This window comes from Adiantum capillus-veneris, chromosome 15 (assembly GCF_014529385.1).
Source record: "Adiantum capillus-veneris isolate H3 chromosome 15, ASM1452938v2, whole genome shotgun sequence".
In the NCBI taxonomy this organism is placed as follows: Eukaryota; Viridiplantae; Streptophyta; class Polypodiopsida; order Polypodiales; family Pteridaceae; genus Adiantum; species Adiantum capillus-veneris.
The window spans coordinates 124476842-124483552 of record NC_140945.1 but is presented as its reverse complement, the minus strand read 5'-3'; the positions used below and the strand labels follow the sequence as shown (position 1 = coordinate 124483552).

The window sequence follows — 6711 nt, the reverse complement described above, 5'->3', positions numbered from 1 at the left end:
GAAAATCATTTGGGTTGGTTAGATATTAGATTTTATGACACTTGTTGAGTTAATGCACAGGTTATCGTTTTTTTAAATGATAAATGCGAAACTTTATTTCCCAATTTTTTTTAAAAACACACTAGCATAAGATTCCAGATTACATAAGCCCGGATAAAATGCCTGAACTACAATGGAGTACTGTGGTCGTAATCGCATATGGTATTAAGCTTTTGTACCATATGAATGGCCCATGGGACCATGTGTTAAGGATAATATTATCTTTTTCATAAGTAAGTGGAAGGAGATAATTATACAAGGCTAAAAGGATATTTTTAGTAGCACTTGCTGGGTGGCTATACCTTCCCACTAATAGGTGCACATGCTCAGTTAATGCACTGCAGGTAAGACCTTCTATAAAAACGTGATGCACATAAGCTTATCAGCAAATACAATATTGTTGGTGGTCATAGCACAATGCACAACCCACCGACATAATGTCAATCCGGTGGATCGGAACCCGCCTAGTGCATGGAGGCATGGATGCACCTAATGTGACGGAATGAGGACTCTAGGAAGAGGGGTAAAGCAAGAGAGGAGAAGAGGGAAAGCCAATGAAGCAAGATCTATGCACACACACTCTCAATCTACACTCTAACTCTCTAATCGTGCAGACAATGGTGTATCCCTTTGCTCTAATCTCAAGCACACACACACTCTAATCACACATTAAGCATACACAAAGAAGCCTAATGAGAGAAATGTATGCAGCCCACGTACACACACACACTCTAATCTAGCACACATGTGAAGCAAGAATGCTCAAACAAGAGGGAAAACTTGAGAGAGAAGAGAATATTAACACTAATCATACACCATTAACACACATAAGCTTGAAAGACAAGAGAAAGTAGAGAGAACTTAGCTTCCATTAATCCCAATGACTACTACATATGATGTGGAAGATCCAAGCTCCATAGCCACTCCTCTTCTTCTTCTCCACACTCCCTCACACTCTCCTCTCTAAGAATACCCTTTCACATCTTGTGAATTGATTTATATACAAGGGCTTTTAAAAATGGGCGGCCGGCCAAAAAATGTATAACATGCTGTAGGTATCTAGGCTCATCTAATCATCAATGTACAACTTGGAACCCACTGTGGAGCCCGTAAATACAAAAAATATATGCATACACATATGTGTACACACCAATGGAAGCATAATGCATGTCGTTGACGCTCGCCCGTCAACACTCTCCCCTTCCGAAGCTTTGTCGTCCCTGACAAAGCCATGTCGTGGTAGATGCTTGAGAAATAATGTGCCTGCAAAAAGAAAAAGGTGGATGAGGTAGCAAGCTCAAATATATGGTGATAAGGCATAAGGAAAAGGCAAAGAACATGTAGTAATGAGTAAATGCAAAGAATGATGAAATGTTACACTGCCATTAAGGAAAAATAAATTGCACTTGCTGAAATTAATTAATCAAGAGTTTTGGGCTTATGAATGGGTCTATCAATTAGTTAGCTACGACTAAGGGTTAAAACATTTACTCTAGTACTAGCTAAGTTAATAAATTTATCCCAATGCAAGATTCCCTAATTATGTCTGTCATAGATTAGCTAACTAACTCTCACAACTCGAAACAAAAGCTTGAAATTTTTTTACTTGAAGCTCAATGGAAGTCTTTCTCATTTCATTTTTCTTGCTTTTCATTTTTTATTTTTCACATTTTGCAAAATCATTTGACGTGTGTGCTTATTTGTATACCCGGGGCTTTTTGCTTTCAAAGAAAAGCACCCACACTGGGAACCTCTAGGGCTCTAGTACCATAGGCAATACATGTGCTGAAGTACCAAATCAAGCCAGGATTTCTCTTCCAGCTTAATCTTTTACACTTGTGGCACTTTTGTTTTTCTTCCATTTCCTTTGTATTTTCACTAGTTTTCTTTGTTGTTTGGGTGAGAAAGCCTCTCTATGCTTAAAACACTCCTAAGGTTTCAAACACTCAAATAATTTTACTAACTAGGACTAGTAGTCAAGTAAATGAGTTAACCTAAAGTCACGGCCTCCTAACCTCAAGGCTCATCAATAAAACTAAACTCTAAGTAAATTAACTAAAGAAAGGACAAATTTATACATCTTTAATGGCAGATAACAAAACATAATTGAATGCACTTAATCAAACCAAGAAGAAGCCACAATCAACAAATATAAATGTACAAAACCATATAGCATAGGAAGGAGTACACATGTGCATGGGCTCAATGAAGAGGTCGATATCATGGAAGCTCCTCGTGTCTAGAGATACATCATGTCTACATGGTCGTCCAATCTCCATGGGCAAGCTAATGTCTGTCTACGTGTTGCATCAAAAGATCAACAAAAGAACTGTACCTCCAAGAGGTATGTCAGCAGCAAGATAAAATAACAAAAGTAACAGAATAATAAAATAAAACATCTAAGCTAGGGTCTAAAACCTGGATATCCAGAGGGAAAAAACCCAAAAGGCAAAAAAGTGCCTCTGGTATATGCACATAAATCTAGTGCACATATCAATGTGTACAAATCTCAAATCTCGTGCAACTAGGAGTCAAGAGAGAGCTCTCACCATGAAGCATGATCTGCAATCTCTTAGCTCAATCTCTAATAGTCAAGGGCTGGCTAACACCTAGCTCCATATGTAAAGTCTGCTCAACAGCACAAGGAATGGGCGTAGGGGGGGCATCAGCCTCTACTCGAATAGTCTGTGGAAGGCTCTTCGGTAGCCAAATTTGCAATGCTCGCGCTCTCGTAGGGATGTCAGTCTGAGCTCTCCTAGCGTGTCCACGTGTGCATCTAGCTCTACGACATACTATCTGCTGTGAAGGTATTGACCTATCTAGGGGTAGTCTCATCTCTCGACATCTGGCTCGTGGAGGTCTCGCTCTAGGGTATGATCTTGTATGCACTGGGTGTGCTACCGCTTGTGGCCTAGGTACCCAAACATGTCTTTGTCCCTCAAAGTAATCATGTGCCTCAAGTGACCGTCTAGATGTGAGCCAACCATGTGAAAGTTCGTCGTCGGTCATATGGCTTTTAGAAATATGATCATGTCATCACAAGGTAAAAATCTAGCATGTATCTCGTCACGGGGAAAAAATACCTGTTGGGTTGTCCTGTAAGCTCTACGTGGAGAGCTACGTGCCTGATCTATCGTGTGTCGCTCGTCAGTGGCACTACTCATCGTCGTAGAGCCTCTGCCTAGAGAAGGCTCTACACATGACTGAGATGCCTGTGTACGTGGTCTCCAAACAAGTCTAGCAGGCTCTATCGTATCCCTACATAGGGTGTCAGTAGAGGTCACTCTAGTTCGTGTATGTCCATGTATCTGTGGTGTAACCTCTATCTCTGTGGTGTCAATAATGTGGTCTCTAGGAACCTAATCTATAAAAGTACGGCTCGTGGCTGGTCTCCGCTGAATCGGGTGATTTGATCATGAGTCGGCACTCGTAGATGGCACTAGGGAAACATCTATATGTGGTGGCTGCTCTCTCTGTGACTCACTGGCTATGACACCGCTATGCAAGCTAAAAGAGTGGGATAATGATGCTGTCGGCTTTGCATCTTCTCTCATAGGGGGATCTACTCTCGTAGATGGCTCTAGCTCGATAGCTATCTCTAAGGGCCTCTGTAAAGTCGACAGATCTAAACAAGGATGCTCAAGGGCAGCTAGAATCTGTGGAGTGGTCTCATCTATAACAAAGCCATCGGAGTCACTCACTCTATGACTCTGTGAGATCTCTCGTTGCGTGTTGGAAGTCTCGTGGATAAGTGTGGTAGGTGGTGTAGGCTCCCTAACAATACTTTGACTGGGCTCTAGTCTCAAGGGCTCTACCTGTGGCAGGCTAGGTGCTGGAGCTATCTCTTGTGGCACACTATCATCCTCATCTGGCATCTCCCAAGGTGGTAGAATACGACATGACAAAAGAAGCCTAGGAGGTGATCTCTCTATTGGTGTCTCTTGAGGACTCGGAGCTGTTGGTAGCTATGGAGCTAGCGTGGTCGTCTTGGGAAACATAAATCATCATGTCTAAGTTGAGGGTAGTAGGGTAGACCTATAGTCAAAACATATACTGCATAAATTCGAGTGAGAGAAAGAGACAAAAAGAGAAAATCAAGGGAGTGTTTAATGGAGATCTTTTGTGTAGGTGAGTGAAAGAGGGCAAAGAGACAAAAAGAGAAAATCAAGGAGTGATTAAGGGAAAGAGACAAAGAGAGAAAGTCAATGAATATTTAAGTGGGGGATCTTTTGTGTGTGTGTGTGGTGTGTGTGAGTGAAAGAAACAAAGAGAAAATCAAGGAATATTTAAAGGGGGGTGGTTTTTGTGTGTACGTTTTTTTTTTTGGTTTTTTTGGACGTGTGTGTGTGTGTGAATCCGAGAGAGAGAAAGTAAGAAAAATGAAGAGGGGTGTATGTTTGATGCACCAATTAATCACACACAATTCTATCGAAATTTGGACAGCAGTTCGATGCAAAATTGGCAGTCGAAAACCATAAACCATATCAACATAATGACCATAATCAATCAATGGTTTTGCATCAAACACATTAGAATCAAAAAACAAGCACCAATTTGTACACATTTGCCCTCACGTTGGCATACACTAGTCCACATAGATTTGCATCGATTAAGTGCACCTAATAAATTCTCAAACCTGCACTTTAATTTCAAATTTTAAAGTGGGTTAATGCACTCACATTACAACAAGAATCGCGTCGATTTCTCCACTCCAATTGACGATTACACACGTGTGTGTGTAGGCAACCGCTTCACTGCATCTCCACCTACAAGCACCAATCACAAAGCATCATGTGTAGCATCATTTTTCTTCAAATCAAACACATAATCATGAAGGCAAAACATCCAATTAGAGATTCATTCATGTGTAGCACCAAAAACACACAAGATTAGTGAGTAATTAGACATCAAAATTAGCATAAATCACACATAATTACATACTTTCTAATCACTCAAATCATGCAAAATTGATGAAATTTCAACCCGTAAGAGTGATGCATAAGCCTCTAATTAGGCACATAAACATGTAAAACACTCCAATTGTTAGCGGATTAATAGTAAATTAGTGATCAATTAGTGAAAATGAAGAGAAAACATGAAAATTACACACAACTTTTTTTGAACAAAATCTCATCACAAATCAACCATTCACAATCACGAATACCTAATCCTAATGAAAATTAGAAACTCAAACCATCACACGGGTGATCCTCTAGCTTAGGCGCTCGATCCCTGACAGCGGCGCCAATGTTGGTGGTCATAGCACAATGCACAACCCACCGACATAATGTCAATCCGGTGGATCGGAACCCGGCTAGTGCATGGAGGCATGGATGCACCTAATGTGACGGAATGAGGACTCTAGGAAGAGGGGTAAAGCAAGAGAGGAGAAGAGGGAAAGCCGATGAAGCAAGATCTATGCACACACACTCTCAATCTACACTCTAACTCTCGAATCATGCAGACAATGGTGTATCCCTTTGCTCTAATCTCAAGCACACACAATCTAATCACACATTAAGCATACACAAAGAAGCCTAATGAGAGAAATGTATGCATCCCACGTACACACACACACTCTAATCTAGCACACATGTGAAGCAAGAATGCTCAAACAAGAGGGAAAACTTGAGGGAGAAGAGAATATTAACACTAATCTGTCAACAAGTACCTAAGCTTTGTGAAACTCATAGGCATATTATATACTACAGTAAGCACGCAGGCTCTCTTGTGCTCACCTAGCGCTCACCTTGCGCCACTCACCCTCAACTTGGCACTCATCTCGAGCCCTGTTGCTCTCAGCTTGTGCACACATACTCTATCTTCTATGGCAAAGTAATAGGCACTGAGTGGGTTGCTGATAAGAAAACACACACTCGCTATTAGGCAATACACTAGAATTAGTTATTATTAATGCATGCAAATTAATGGCAAAAGGGATGCAACTGAGTATCACACGCAAGGGTTTTTGGATCGCTTATCATACAGGTAAGCCTTGAACCAGGCACACAATTGCAAGGAGGTCTCTTGGTATTGCTGCGCAACATTCCGCTCAACCCAACGATTTGCAAACCGGTGAATACACCAACTAAGGCATCAGGGAGAACTTCCGAGTACATACTAAACAAGAAGAATATGGCATAACATAGAAGATAATTGATGTCTTTCATCAATAACCACACACACACAATGATTGAAGCACATAGAGCGTATTTATGCCTAGTTACACACACAATAGGTTTAGGTAATCTCCATTTGCATAACGCACATGATGATTAGTGGTTGTATCTCTCAGAACCACACACACAGTTAGGGGTACACAAGAAGGTGGCTCCAGAAACATGTACGCACACATAAGAGGTTAAAATCAATATGTTAATAGCCATCATCACAAGGATAACACAGGTATGGTGATGTCACATCAGAAAGAAGATGAAAAAACAATTTTGTTCATAGTCATAAACACACAGACACATGCAGGATGTTTTTTTCTTTTTTGGATTCCACACACATAGGCATGTACACAAGCACATATACAAACAACACACATGAAATGGTTCACATATGCATATACAACAGGGAATATACAAGTATACGTGTAGTATAGAATTAAAAGTAAAACATGCATGATATAATAATAAGCAGCATCATAAAGCTAATACCCAGCAAAAA

At 40.6% G+C, this 6711-nt stretch overlaps 1 pseudogene; it reads right to left on the bottom strand.

The window, feature by feature from the left end:
* Positions 1 to 1226: 1226 nt before the first annotated feature.
* On the bottom strand, positions 1227 to 3914 carry LOC147441440 (uncharacterized; annotated as a pseudogene).
* Positions 3915 to 6711: the final 2797 nt, after the last annotated feature.